The sequence below is a fragment of the Mastacembelus armatus genome, chromosome 23 (genome assembly GCF_900324485.2).
Source record: "Mastacembelus armatus chromosome 23, fMasArm1.2, whole genome shotgun sequence".
Lineage (NCBI taxonomy): Eukaryota > Metazoa > Chordata > Actinopteri > Synbranchiformes > Mastacembelidae > Mastacembelus > Mastacembelus armatus.
This window is the reverse complement of record NC_046655.1, coordinates 2,925,406-2,938,590: the sequence shown is the minus strand read 5'-3', so window position 1 is coordinate 2,938,590 and position 13,185 is coordinate 2,925,406.

The following is a 13,185-nucleotide window of genomic DNA, read 5'->3' as shown; positions in this document are numbered from 1 at the left end:
GACCCTGGCAGAAGGCGGGTGGGTAGCGTTAGCAAGTTGGGTGGGTGGGGTGGGAAGAAGGGAAGAAACTGGGATGGAAAGGTTGAGATGGTAAGGATTGTGACCAACTCGGTCCTTCTTGTTTAACGCTCCTGTTCAGCTGTCAGAGGAGATGTCACAACATCCTGATGTGACTAGTAAAGATTTAGAACATTTAATAGTTTACATTTGTTAAAGTTGGAAACTTTCTCTGCTGTTGCTGGGGAATTGGGTAGCATATACTGTGTTTTGGGAAAACAGAGAGTTGGTGCCTGGTAAATGAATAGCTTTATGATTACAGTTTATCATAGAAAGACTTAAACATTAGGTTTCCTGCTTAGATTTTTAGACACCCTGTGTTAAAATTGGATGGTACATTGAAATTACCCCCAGTTTGATGAGGAAATTCATTTTTGCTATAATGAGTCATTTCCTGAAAAACCTTTAGGCATTCCACTTTGTGAATAACCTCCTGTGGTCTCAACTGATGTGACATGTTGAAAAAGGGTGTATGAAAATTAACACATTATATAATTGAGGACCATTGGATGATTTTGTGTTGTTTACTTCTTCCCAGAGAACTTGGTGCTCTCTTTGGGCTATACCCCAATCTATTCTCTGTATTTGACCAAGTGCAGTGGCTACAGGAGTGGATTAAAGCATTTTCAACTGGTACATCCTAGTCGAGTCTGCTTTTTTAATACAATAACCAACAAATGCATGTTTTGTTTGTTTGTTTTTCTCAAAATGTTTTTGCACAAAAATATTTTAACAGGTCATATTCAGTCTTTTTTTTCATATCCCCAGATTTATTGTTTTACGTACCTCTTTTACTTCACTTTTTTAGGAACACTTATGAGCCTCATGTTTTTTTCTCCTTTTTATTACAGTGTATTTACCGTGAACCACACATCAACGTTATTAGTATCACTACCCAACGACATTATTTTACACAAGACAGTTTAGTTTTATGTTTTCTTTTTTAGCAGAAATGCTATTGCAACTTTTTTTTTTACAGCGTTTACTTACCAATACACACCTGAAATGTTCTTCAAGATAGTGGATAAGAATTCAATGATGGACACACTCAGAGCCTGACTTTTTCTGAAGATGACCCAGACTCATCACAGGGATCACTGTGTTTTCTCAGTTTATCACAAGTGGAATACTCCCACAAACTATCCACCCATTTTACTGAAACAGTGAGGAGATTTAGGGTGCCACAGCAGAGAAGCTAACAATCATGTAAAAATAATATCAGACCTGCCCAGTAAAATTGACAATAAACTAAATGTGTAAAATATACAGTCAAATGCTTGATTTGTCATGACTATCACAGATAAACCAAAGCCTGCTGCCCTCCTCTGTCCACATTTATCTACTACATCATGTGGTACAGCCTGACTCCATCCTGCTAGCTAGATGAATCATTCATAATCACATCGCAGTAGCTGTCAGAGCAAATAAAGAGAGTGATTTTTGGATGTACCAGGCTCAAAACAAACAGCTGTAACCTTTAGTGGGTGTATATTTTGTATTGAGTTTTTTGCTCATGGCTAAGCAGTACGACATTCTGTACTCTTTAGCGATTCCACTCGCTACCTGGTAATGAACATTATAGGAGAGGGAGGTTTTGGTCAGGTTGTCAAGTGCCTCAACTTAATTACAGGCAAGGCCACAGCTGTTAAGATTCACAAAGACGGTGAAAGTGAAAGCATCCTATGGGAAATGGAGATGCTAAAAGCAATCAGGTCTCTGGACACTGAGAAAAAGAACATCATAAAATTCATAGAAGATTTTAAGTGTCATGATTGCTCTTGCTTGGCATTTGAAATGCTGGACAAAAGCCTTTGGGACCTGATAGAAAAGGAGGGAATGCCACTGAGTCTTAATGAGATTCGCCCTGTGACTCAGCAGCTCATGGTTGCTTTTGAGACCTTAAAGGGTCTCGGCATAATGCACCTGGACTTGAAGCCTGATAACGTGATGCTTGTCAATCACAAGGATCAGCCATTCAGGATCAAGCTGATTGACTTTGGTCTGGCCCACCCAGTTGGGGTATTGGAAACTGGGACAGAAATGCAGGTTCTTGCATACAGGGCTCTTGAAGTAATGTTGGGCCTCCCCTTGTCTGAAGCTATTGATATATGGGGAGTAGGCTGCATCATGGCTTACATGTATTTTGGAGATCATCTGTTCCCTTTTGAGTGTCAATATAACTGGATGAGAACTCTGCTGCATCTTCTGGGTCAGCCAGAGGAACACCAGCTGAATGATGCAATGTACACCTGGAAGTATTTCAGCAGGGACCATGGTTCCACAACTCAAAGGTGGAGACTTAAGACGCAAGGGGAGTATGAGGATGCAACTGGTGTTAAGGTATTTATGACATATTATGGCTTTACAGAAAATTTGGAGGATGCAGTAGAAGGTTGGTCAGAAAAACAGGATGGCATTGAATATGAAGATAGGATGGCATTTTTAAGCCTCCTGAAAGGTTGTCTACATGTGGATCCTGCAAGGAGAATCAGTTCAGGGGAGGCCTTAAAACACAGATTCATAACAATGGCTCACCTGGTCGATGAAATGGGAACCAGCTCCTATGTAGATGCTGCTCTTCAACTCATGACTGCTTCCTACCTGCATCAGTCAGTCCATGCTGAAAGCAGCTCAGAAGATGAAGACAGCTATAGTGAGCCAGACTTTATGGAACATATTTATCATTGTTCAAACAGTGCTTCTAAAACTGAAGAGGATTATTCTGCTGGAGAAGAGGCTGTCGCTGACCGTTCCAGCGGTGCAGATGGAGACATCGAGGTTGCAAGGAACAAATACTCAGACGACTTTTACGACACTGACATACCCAGTCATGGAAGTTCTACTAGATCTACTGTTGCAGCTTTCAGAGATGACGATACCAACACTGACTGTTTACTAGTTGCCAGTAACACTAATGACAGAGGTTCAGCTGACATTGGCCCAACTGATGGAGCTGCAGCCTCCATGTCTTCAAAAGACACAGCTGCAGCTGCCATCAGACCCACTAATGCTGATCATGACAGGACCAGACCTGATAGAGGTCAGCGTAGGACTATTTTTCAACGGACTTGCAAGTTCTTCCGTCGAGTGAAGAAGAGAGTAGTTTCCGTCTTTCGGTGTCATAAGAACTAGTCTGCCTTTGTTATGTGGACAGGAAGGTTCTGGGTTCGAATCTCTGGGGCTTTTTTGTTTGGGTTTTCTCCGGGTGCTCCGGTTTTGTCCCACTACAGAGTCTAGAATAATGTCATGACTTTTATAGCATCTTTAAACACAGGCAGTGGTGCTGCTGCTGGACATCGACACACACTCTTCAGGCATTTATTATAAACGGCGCACATTACACAGCAGATTTTGCTTTCATGAGGGTAATTAAAAGAAGACTGCTGCTATTTATAAATACTGTGGGAGACCATAATAATGTATTGACACCTAACTCTATTTGTCAGTGTCAACACTGTGGTAAGAGGCCTAAGTGTAGGATCAGATCAGGTTCCACACATGGAAAACCAGTTTTCCCTTATGTTCAGCTTGAGCCGGTCGAGGCAGATGGCCGCCCAAACTGAGCCTGGTTCTGCTGGAGGTTTCTTCTGTTAAAGGGACTTTTTCCTCTCCACTGTCGCCAAGTGCTGCTCATAAGGGATTTGTTGGGTTTCTCTGTGAAGATGATTGAGATCTTTTTGTAATGTGTGTATTGCTGTACAAATAAACTGAATTGAATTGAATTCGTGGTAAACTGGTTGTGAATTGTTGATAGAGACAAGACAAACTATTTCAAGATGTCAAATGGTTTCTGTCTTGGTATTGAAATCATTTCCTGTTTGTAGGACTTGATTTTAAAATGAAAACACTAAATATTGATGGAATCAAAGTGCGAGTCCAGATATGGTAAATAAAATTACTTTTAATGCATTTACTGAATACATCACTGTGCATGTTGTGTGATCCTCAGCATGATCCTTTATTTATGCTTTTTGTTTGTGCAGGGACACGGCTGGTCAGGAGTGTTATTGGACCATTTCTAAACAGGTGGGCACAGGTGATCCTTCTGTATGAACAATTAAATGACTGCAGTCAAATGGCTTTTATGGGCTAATTTCACATTCATTCTTTTTCACGGTTTCTCTCCCAGGGAATTGTCTTTGTGTACGACGTCACAAACGAGTCGTCCTTTCAGCACATAGAAAAGTGGGCCAGCGATGTGGGCGATCCTTTCCTATGCTCAGTTACTTACGTGCATAGGGTTAGGGTTAGTTATTATTTTAGTTGGTCATTTACTTGTGGTCTTCAATGGTCTAAAATGGAAGTTTTAATGTATAAATGCTTCCATTGATTAATTTCTCACTTATGAGAGGAGTACAATGTGCCAGCACAAAATTGGGTTTAAAGACGTAACTTAAATTTGAGATTCCTCATTCCCATTCAAAATGGTGAAGCTAATAAATGACAATAAGATTAATTTTAATGCTTTTATGTTTATTTGATGTGTATAAAATAATGTTTTTGATGGGTTCCTAACACATATACATATATATTGGTGTGAGTTTGTGTGCATTTAAAAAGATATAATGACCCAGTAAACTCCTTTAAACTGCATTTTCTTCTGTTCTATAGTTAAATGGATCTAATTCTAGTTAAATGGACATAAGTTCTGCTTATAGGCTACTTCACTGATATAACTTCCAGTTGTTTCATTTGGCAAAGGTAAAGATATCTTCCTTATACATTATTGTTTTATGATTTGCAGCTTGGTCTCTGATGACTACAGACAACAATCCTGCTGTTCCTCCAGTGCTGCCTAAAGCTGCAGCTGCAGGTGTTGACAGAGCAGTAATGTCTGCAGTGAGATGACACTTTTGAGAACGTCCACCATTGGATTTTATCGGGCTATAGAGAAGGCTTGTGTAACACTGTTTCCTCTAATCCCAAGATCATTCAATGATTTTGTCTCATTTTTGTGACACCACTGATCAAAGTTGCTGAAGGTTACAGGGTATGTAATGGCCCTTAGTCATCATTCCAGCCTATGGCCTTTATCTGCAGACTGCAGAGCAACCACCAGCCTTCTTCCTGCTGCTGCTCCTCCATTAGCAGCTGCAGTTCCAGCTGAGGACAAAACTGTGACCCTGAGAACAATAAGAGCAGCGACCACAGAGGCTCCTGAACAGACACAGAGGAAAGTTTGTTTATTGCATGAAATGATCAGGCCACACCTGCTCCTACCCCACTGTCACTGAAACACTGGACGGAGCCAGAAATAAACTCCCAACAATAACTCAGCTGGAATGACTGTGTTGTCATTAAACCAAATATGTTTAATTAGGTATCATTTTAATGAACTATTAGAGGGGCATATCAGTATTGTCAAAGTACAGTTATAGTCACAGAGCCCTATGGGGATCCTCTGAGACTGGGCTGGGCCTTATACTGAAAAATGTCAGGCCCTTTGAGGTGGCAAAGTATGACTGAGTCACCACTCAAGTATTGTCAGGTAGAAAAATGAAATATTCATGCCTGATAATGAAAACAAACAAAAAGCGCTTGTTGTCTATTGTTGAATAAATGTCAGGTTTTTAAATCATGGGTGAGACTGACACTTGAGCCATTATAGAAAAGTTTGCATAGGATTGAATTGAGTTGATTTTGATATACAGTATATAATGTTAAACTAATTAACTACCAGAAAGAACCTTTAAAAACCTTTACTCATATATTTTCTATAATGTGTTGAGAAAAATATAATGTAAAGAACATTGAAGAAAACTTTTTGCTTTAAATAATTCAACTTGTAAACAGTTCCAAAAGGTCAGCAATAGAAAGATCAGTTTATCTTAATATGTATTAACAAAGTGATTATTAAAAAGACTTTTGACTTTTTTAGTCATAATTCCAATTAAATATCCAAAACTAATATATTACTAGTCACAGTTCAGTTGTAAATCTCTTCTGACTAGTCAAAAATGCATTGCAGATATTTGAAATCTGACTTTGACTAGTCAAATGTAGTTCCAAATATCTGATAAATGCCAAAACGGCACACATCCATTAGAGATATCTGTAATGTGACTTTGGACTAGTCCAAATGTACTTCCAGATATCTTAAATGACAGTTGTGACTAGTCAGAAATACATTACAGATATCTTTAATGTGTATCCTGTCGACCTATTTGATGTTAAAACGATCTGCCATAGTATGCTGCATAGTATTTGTTGAGTTTCTCTGTGAAGATGATTGAGATCTTTTTGTAGTGTGTGTATTGCTATACAAATAAACTGAATCGAATTGAATTCATAGTAAACTGATTTGCCCGCCAAGTTCAGATAGATGGATTTAAATTAGATATATTCCCATTTAGGGCAGCACAGTGGCTTAGTGGTTAGGGCAGTGGTTTGCATTGGTTTTCTCCAGGTACTCTGGTTTCCTCCCACAGTCCAAAAACATGTATGTCAGGTTGATTGGTGACTCTAAATTGCCCATAGGAGTGAGTGTGAGTGTGTGAGGTTGTTTGTCTCTATGTGGCCCTGTGATGGACTGGGGACCTGTCCAGGGTGTCCCCCTGCCTTTCACCCAAAGAGAGCTGGGATAGGCTCCAGCAGATCCCTGTGACCCTGGTTAGGAATAAGCGGGTGTAGAAAATGGATGGATGGACACACACACAGGGATAAAAGTAGGAGTGTGTAAGAAGTAAACAATATATCTGATAACGTCAAGCCATTACCTTTATCACCCACAGGCTTGAAATACATAGACATCTGTGGTGTAGACACGTGCACACACAAACACCTATTTACACATAAAACACAGCAGCACAATGTATACTATAGAACAGGGGTGTTGTGGCCATTTAAGCAAATTGTCCACGTATAGTTTGTTCAAATGGCCACTGAGGACCATCAAACTCAGGTTTACGCAGGTCAAAAAAAATGAATGAATGTTCATACCAAAAGATACAATTTCGTGACGATTTATTTACACATTGATCAGCAAGCTTACAAACAACAAACGTGCATGCATCCTCTCTGTTCCTGGTAAAAAACCATGTGCCCTCGGTCCCTCCAGACCCTCCCACTTTGACCTACTTATCAATTCACCGGCACACCTGTACCAAATGAACTAAACTAAACAATAAACACAAATAGGTCCAACAACCCAGCCCTTAATTGTGCAAATATAAATCACAATTACTAACGTTAGCATATGCCTATGGAGCTATTTCCAAACCTATCCCCTATACACTACAAATCTTCATGACCTCCTTTTCTTCTCGACTTCCTGAAAGAAAACAGCTGGATGGACAACAAAGATGGAGTGAGTTACACTATCAAGTGATGGCCTCCAGGAGGAGACAGAGCTTAGTAACAGGTCTCTCCAAAATGCTGATCTTTGTCCGAACCCTCACAGAACGAACCAACCCTCTAGAGTCAGCTGTTGTACTCAAGATTCTGCCCATCATCCAGGAACCTCTTGGAGCTGTGGCATCAGCAATAATGACAATGTCTCCTACAGAGAAGCTCCTCTTTGGCCTCACCCACTTGTGTCTTTCTTGCATCACCAGTAAGTACTCAGCTGTCCACCGCTTCCAAAACAGCTCAGCAATATACTACACTTGCCTCCAACTTCTCTTGATGTACATGTCAGATGGTTCAAACAAACCTGGTGGCAAGATAGGTTTGCCTTTTAACAAGAGAATATGGTTTGGAGTAAGTGCCTCCAAATCATTGGGATCATCTGAAGCCTTAGTGATTGGCCTGTCATTTAATATTGCCTCCACCTCACAAAACAACGTCTGCAGGCCTTCATCATCCAGTACTTGCTGTCCGACAACAAAAGTAAAAATACTTCGCACTGAGCATATCAAGCGCTCCCAAACTCCACCCTGGTGCGATGCTGCCGGAGTGTTAAAGCTAAACAATGGGTAGGGGAGCTCAGTGCACCGATGGTCCTCGGGCAGTCTAGGCCTATAGCAGCATAACTAAGGGATGGTTCAGGGTTGCCTGAAGCCAGCCCTAACTATATGCTTTGTCAAAGAGGAAGGTTTTAAGTCTAGCCTTAAAAGTATAGAGAGTGTCTGCCTCCTGAACCCAGGCTGGGAGCTGGTTCCATAGGAGAGGAGCTTGATAACTAAAGGCTCTGCCTCCCATTCTGCTTTTGGAAACTCTGGGAACCACAAGTAGACCTGCACTCTGAGAGCGAAGTGGTCTATTGGGATAATATGGTACTATGAGGTCTTTGAGGTATGAAGGAGCTTGATTATGAAGGGATTTGTATGTGAGAAGAAGGATTTTAAATTCTATTCTATATTTTACAGGGAGCCAATGAAGAGAAGCCAATATAGGAGAAATATGATCTCTCTTGCTAGTTCCTGTCAGGACTCTGGCTGCGGCATTCTGGATTAATTGGAGGCTTTTTATGGAGATATTGGGACATCCAGATAGTAATGAGTTACAGTAATCTAGCCTTGAGGTAACAAATGCATGGACTAGTTTTTCTGCATCATTTTGAGACAGGATGTTCCTAATTTTGGAAATGTTGCGCAGGTGAAAGAATGCAGTTCTAGAGATTTGTTTTATGTGTGAGTTAAAGGACATGTCCTGGTCAAAAATAACTCCAAGGTTTTTTACAATAGTGCTAGAGGCCAGGGTTATGCCATCTAGAGTAGCTGTAATTTGAGAAAAGTTATTTCTGAGATTTTTTGGCCCAAATATAATGACTTCTGTTTTCTCCGAGTTTAAAAGTAAAAAGTTACTGGTCATCCAGGCCTTTATGTCAGTTAGACAGGCTTGAAGTCTGGTTAACTGGTTTGTGTTAACAAGTTTAATAGACAGATATAACTGAGTGTCATCTGCATAGCAGTGGTAATTAATAGAGTGCTTCCTAATGACATATCCTAAAGGAAGCATGTACAGGGTGAACAGAATCGGTCCTAGCACGGAGCCTTGTGGAACTCCATAACTAACTTTTGTTCGTATGGAAGGTTCATCATGGACATGAACAAACTGGAATCTGTCCGACAAATAGGATTGGAACCACTTTAACGCTGTTCCTCTGATACCAATCACATGCTCCAGTCTCTGTAATAAGATATTGTGGTCAATGGTGTCGAATGCTGCACTAAGGTCTAGGAGGACAAGTATTGAAACAAGTCCATTATCTGAGGCTAAGAGAAGATCGTTGGTAACTTTCAACAGTGCTGTTTCTGTACTATGATGTGCTCTAAATCCTGATTGAAAATCTTCAAATAGTTCATTCCTGTGTAAGTGGTCTGATAGCTGCTTAGCAACAGCTTTTTCTAGTATTTTAGAAATAAATGGCAGGTTGGATATTGGTCTGTAATTAGCCAAGACTCCTGGATCAAGACTAGGCTTTTTGAGTAAAGGTTTGAATACTGCAGTCTTCAAGGCCTGTGGTACGTAGCCTGATACTAGAGATAAATTTACCAAGTCCAATAAAGATGAGTTCATTAATGGCAGGGTGCCTTTAAGCAGTCTAGTTGGGATGGGGTCTAAGAGACACGTTGATGATTTCGATGAACCAACTACTGATGTAAATTCAGAGAGATCTATGGGAGAGAAGCAGTCTAAACATAACTGAGGCCCTACAGATGATTCAAGAGCTACTGTAGTAGAAGATTCATTTATTGCAGGTATAGGAAGCATCTGCTGAATTTTATCTCTAATAGCTGTGATTTTATTTGTAAAGAAACTCATAAATTCATCACTGCTGAGAGCTAAGGGAACACTGGGCTCAACAGAGCTGTGACTTTTTGTCAGCCTGGCTACAGTGCTGAAAAGAAACCTGGGATTGTTCTTATTTTCCTCTATTAGTGATGAATAGTATGCAGTTCTGGCTTTACGGAGAGCTTTTTTATATGTTAGTAGACTTTTTTCCAGGCTAGAAAAATTTCCTCTAAGTTTGTGGAACGCCACTTCCTTTCCAGCCTTCATGATGCCTGCTTTAAGATACGAATATGTAAATTATACCATGGGGCTAGTCTTCTCTGATTCACTAACTTCTTTTTCAGAGGGGTTACAGAATCAAGCATTTCACGCAGTGAGGTTACAGCGCTGTCAACCACATGATCAATTTGGTAGGGAGTGGGATTGAAGCAGCTGCCCTCCACTATGTTTATACTTGGCATAGACGTAAATAAAGATGGAATCATTTTCTTAAATTTATTAACAGCGTTGTCGGATAAACATCTGCTGTAGTGGAATTTTCTTCCAAACGCTGCATGATCCATCATTTTAAATTAAAAAGTTACTAAAGAATGATCTGACAAAACAGGATTTGGGGGAAAAACTATTAGATGTTCAATTTCAATGCCATAGGTCAGAACAAGATCAAGGGTGTGATTGAAACAGTGGGTGGGTTTATTAACATTTTGAATGAAACCAACTGAATCTAATATAGAATTAAATGCAATGCTGAGGCCGTTATTTTCAACATCTACATGAATGTTAAAATCTCCCACTATAATAACTTTATCTGATCTAAGCACTAGATCAGACAGGAAGTCAGGGAATTCAGTTAAAAACTCTGAGTAAGGGACAGGTGGACGGTACACAGTGACAAGTAGAACTGGTTTTTGTGTTTTCCAGTTTGGATGTGAGAGACTAAGAGTGAGGCTCTCAAATTAGTTAAAATTGTTCTGAGGATGAAAGTTTAATAATGAGTTTGAGTGGAAGATTGTAGCTACTCCTCCACCTCGACCTGTGCTTCGAGGAACATGATAATTTTTATGACTGAGGGGGGTTGATTCATTCAGACTGACATATTCATCCTGCTGTAACCAGGTTTCAGTAAGATAAAGTAGGTCAATTTGGTGATCAGTTATCAAATCATTTACTAACAGAGATTTAGATGAAAGGGACCTAATATTTAATAGTCCACATTTGACAGTTCTGTTTTTCTGTTCAATAAGAGGAGTGGTCTTCATTTTTATTAAGTTTTTATGAATAACTCCTCTTCTGTTAACTTCTGATTTGTTTGATTTATATGTTCGAGGGGCAGACACAGTCTCTATGTGGTTTGAGGGGGGCGGCGACTCTAAGGAAACTAGAGAGGCGTTTTAGACTGAGTCTCTGCATCCCGGTCCCCACCCTGGATTGTCAGGCTTTAGGTCGGCTAATAAACTCGGCCAAATTCCTAGAGATGAGAGCTGCACCATTCAAAGTGGGATGGATGCCGTCTCTCGCTACCAGACCGGGTTTTCCCCAGAAAGTGGCCCAATTGTCTATGAAGCCCACATCGTTTGCTGGACACCACCTAGACAGCCAGAGACGGAACGACGACATGCGGCTAAACATGTCATCGCTGGTCAGATTGGGGAGGGGTCCAGAGAAAACTACGGAGTCCGACATTAATTTAGCAAAGTTACACACCGACTCAACATTAATTTTAGTGACCTCCGATTGGCGTAATCGGGTGTCATTGCTGCCGACGTGAATAATAATTTTCCCATATTTACGATTAGCCTTAGCCAGCAGCTTCAGATTTGACTCGATGTCGCCCGCTCTGGTCCCAGGAAACATTTGACTATGGTCGCCGGTGTCTCTATTTTCACGTTCCTGACTATGGAATCGCCAATTATCAGAGTCGGTTTCTCAGCGGGTGTGTCGCTGAGCGGGGAAAATCTATTAGAAACGTGAACAGGCAGGTGATGAGCCGTGGGCTTCTCCTTAGGAGTACGTTTCCGTCGGACCGTCGCCCAGGCTAATTCTCCGGGCTGCTCCGGAGCTGCCCTTGGACCGCTAACAGACCCTGAGCTCGGTGGCTCCACACCAGCTAACGGGGCTAGGCTAGCTGGCTTTTGTTCGAAGGTGCGGAGCCGCGCTTCCAAATCAGTGATCCTCGCCTCCAAGGCTAACAGAACCTTACACTTATTACAGGTATCATTATCGCTAAAGGAGGCAGAGGAATAACTAAACATGTGGCACACCGAGCAAGAAAAAGAGAGAGAGGGAGAGGCCATGTTAGCTAAGCTAACTAGCTAGCTAAGCTAACCGGTAGGCTAACGAGCACCAAGTCAGGAAATAGCAATAAATACCGGTCAAAATAGAAAGGTACTTGACTAGTACCGGAATGTAGCAGTTAATGAATTGTTTAGAGTTTAGTTAGTTTTTAGGTGTGTTAAACTATAGCTAGTCTGTTGCTAGTCTGTAGACGAACTATACAACACACACAACACGATACGCTTGCAAGACAAAAGTGATTCGCTTACCCGGAGAGCAACACCAACAGGGGGCGAAAATCAGGTGTATAATTGTTGCTGAGCCATGCTCACCTCAAGCTCAAGAAAGAGCTTCTGAAACACTTCAAACGTCTATTTCATCTTTGGTGAGTAAGTCAAGTTCATAGGGCCGAAGCCAAGCCTTTGCCACAAATCTACAATTCCCTTTGTGATCAAAACATCAGCAGGGGTGACACCATGTGCTGCACATCCATGTAGGACAACGATTGTCATCACATGCTCTGTGTAGTTCTCTTTGACAGTTTCCTTGCTGACTTCCTGTCAAACATGTTACATCTATGCTCACATGTTCTAAGATATGCACATTTTCCTCATTATACAAGAGATGACCATTGTGTACAGTACAATTTCTGCCCCAAGACCAGATTGTCCTCTCTTGTATAGGATTACTGACAATACACAGTTAAAGATCCCAAAGCAAGTTTATACCATGTAAATTAGGCTGACCCCTTATAGTGACCAAATGTGTGCAGTCTTCACCTGCGAGTTCATGTTTTGCCTCCATAATTATTATTTGCCTTTAGAAATGCAGTGAACTATAAGTGTAAAAGAAACATGCAAAATTCCTTTAATCAAATAATCCTTGATATTAACATTAATTTATAATCCAAGTCATCACATCTATTTTGTTGATTTAAAATGACAGCTTCAGTTTTTTGATGGATCTAGTACCTAAAGCTGTTCCACAACCACGAGCAACAAATATATGAATTAAATAAGGAAACAAAGGAAAAGGAAAATAAGTGTAGAAAGACTTTGACTCTTTGGGGAATGTTCTTAACCTGCACTAGCAAATTTCTCTCTTGAGATTTTTCACAGTAATGAGTTAAGTTATGGGTTCTGTGAGCGGAGGGGACGCGGCACGTGGTGTCAGGTTTCC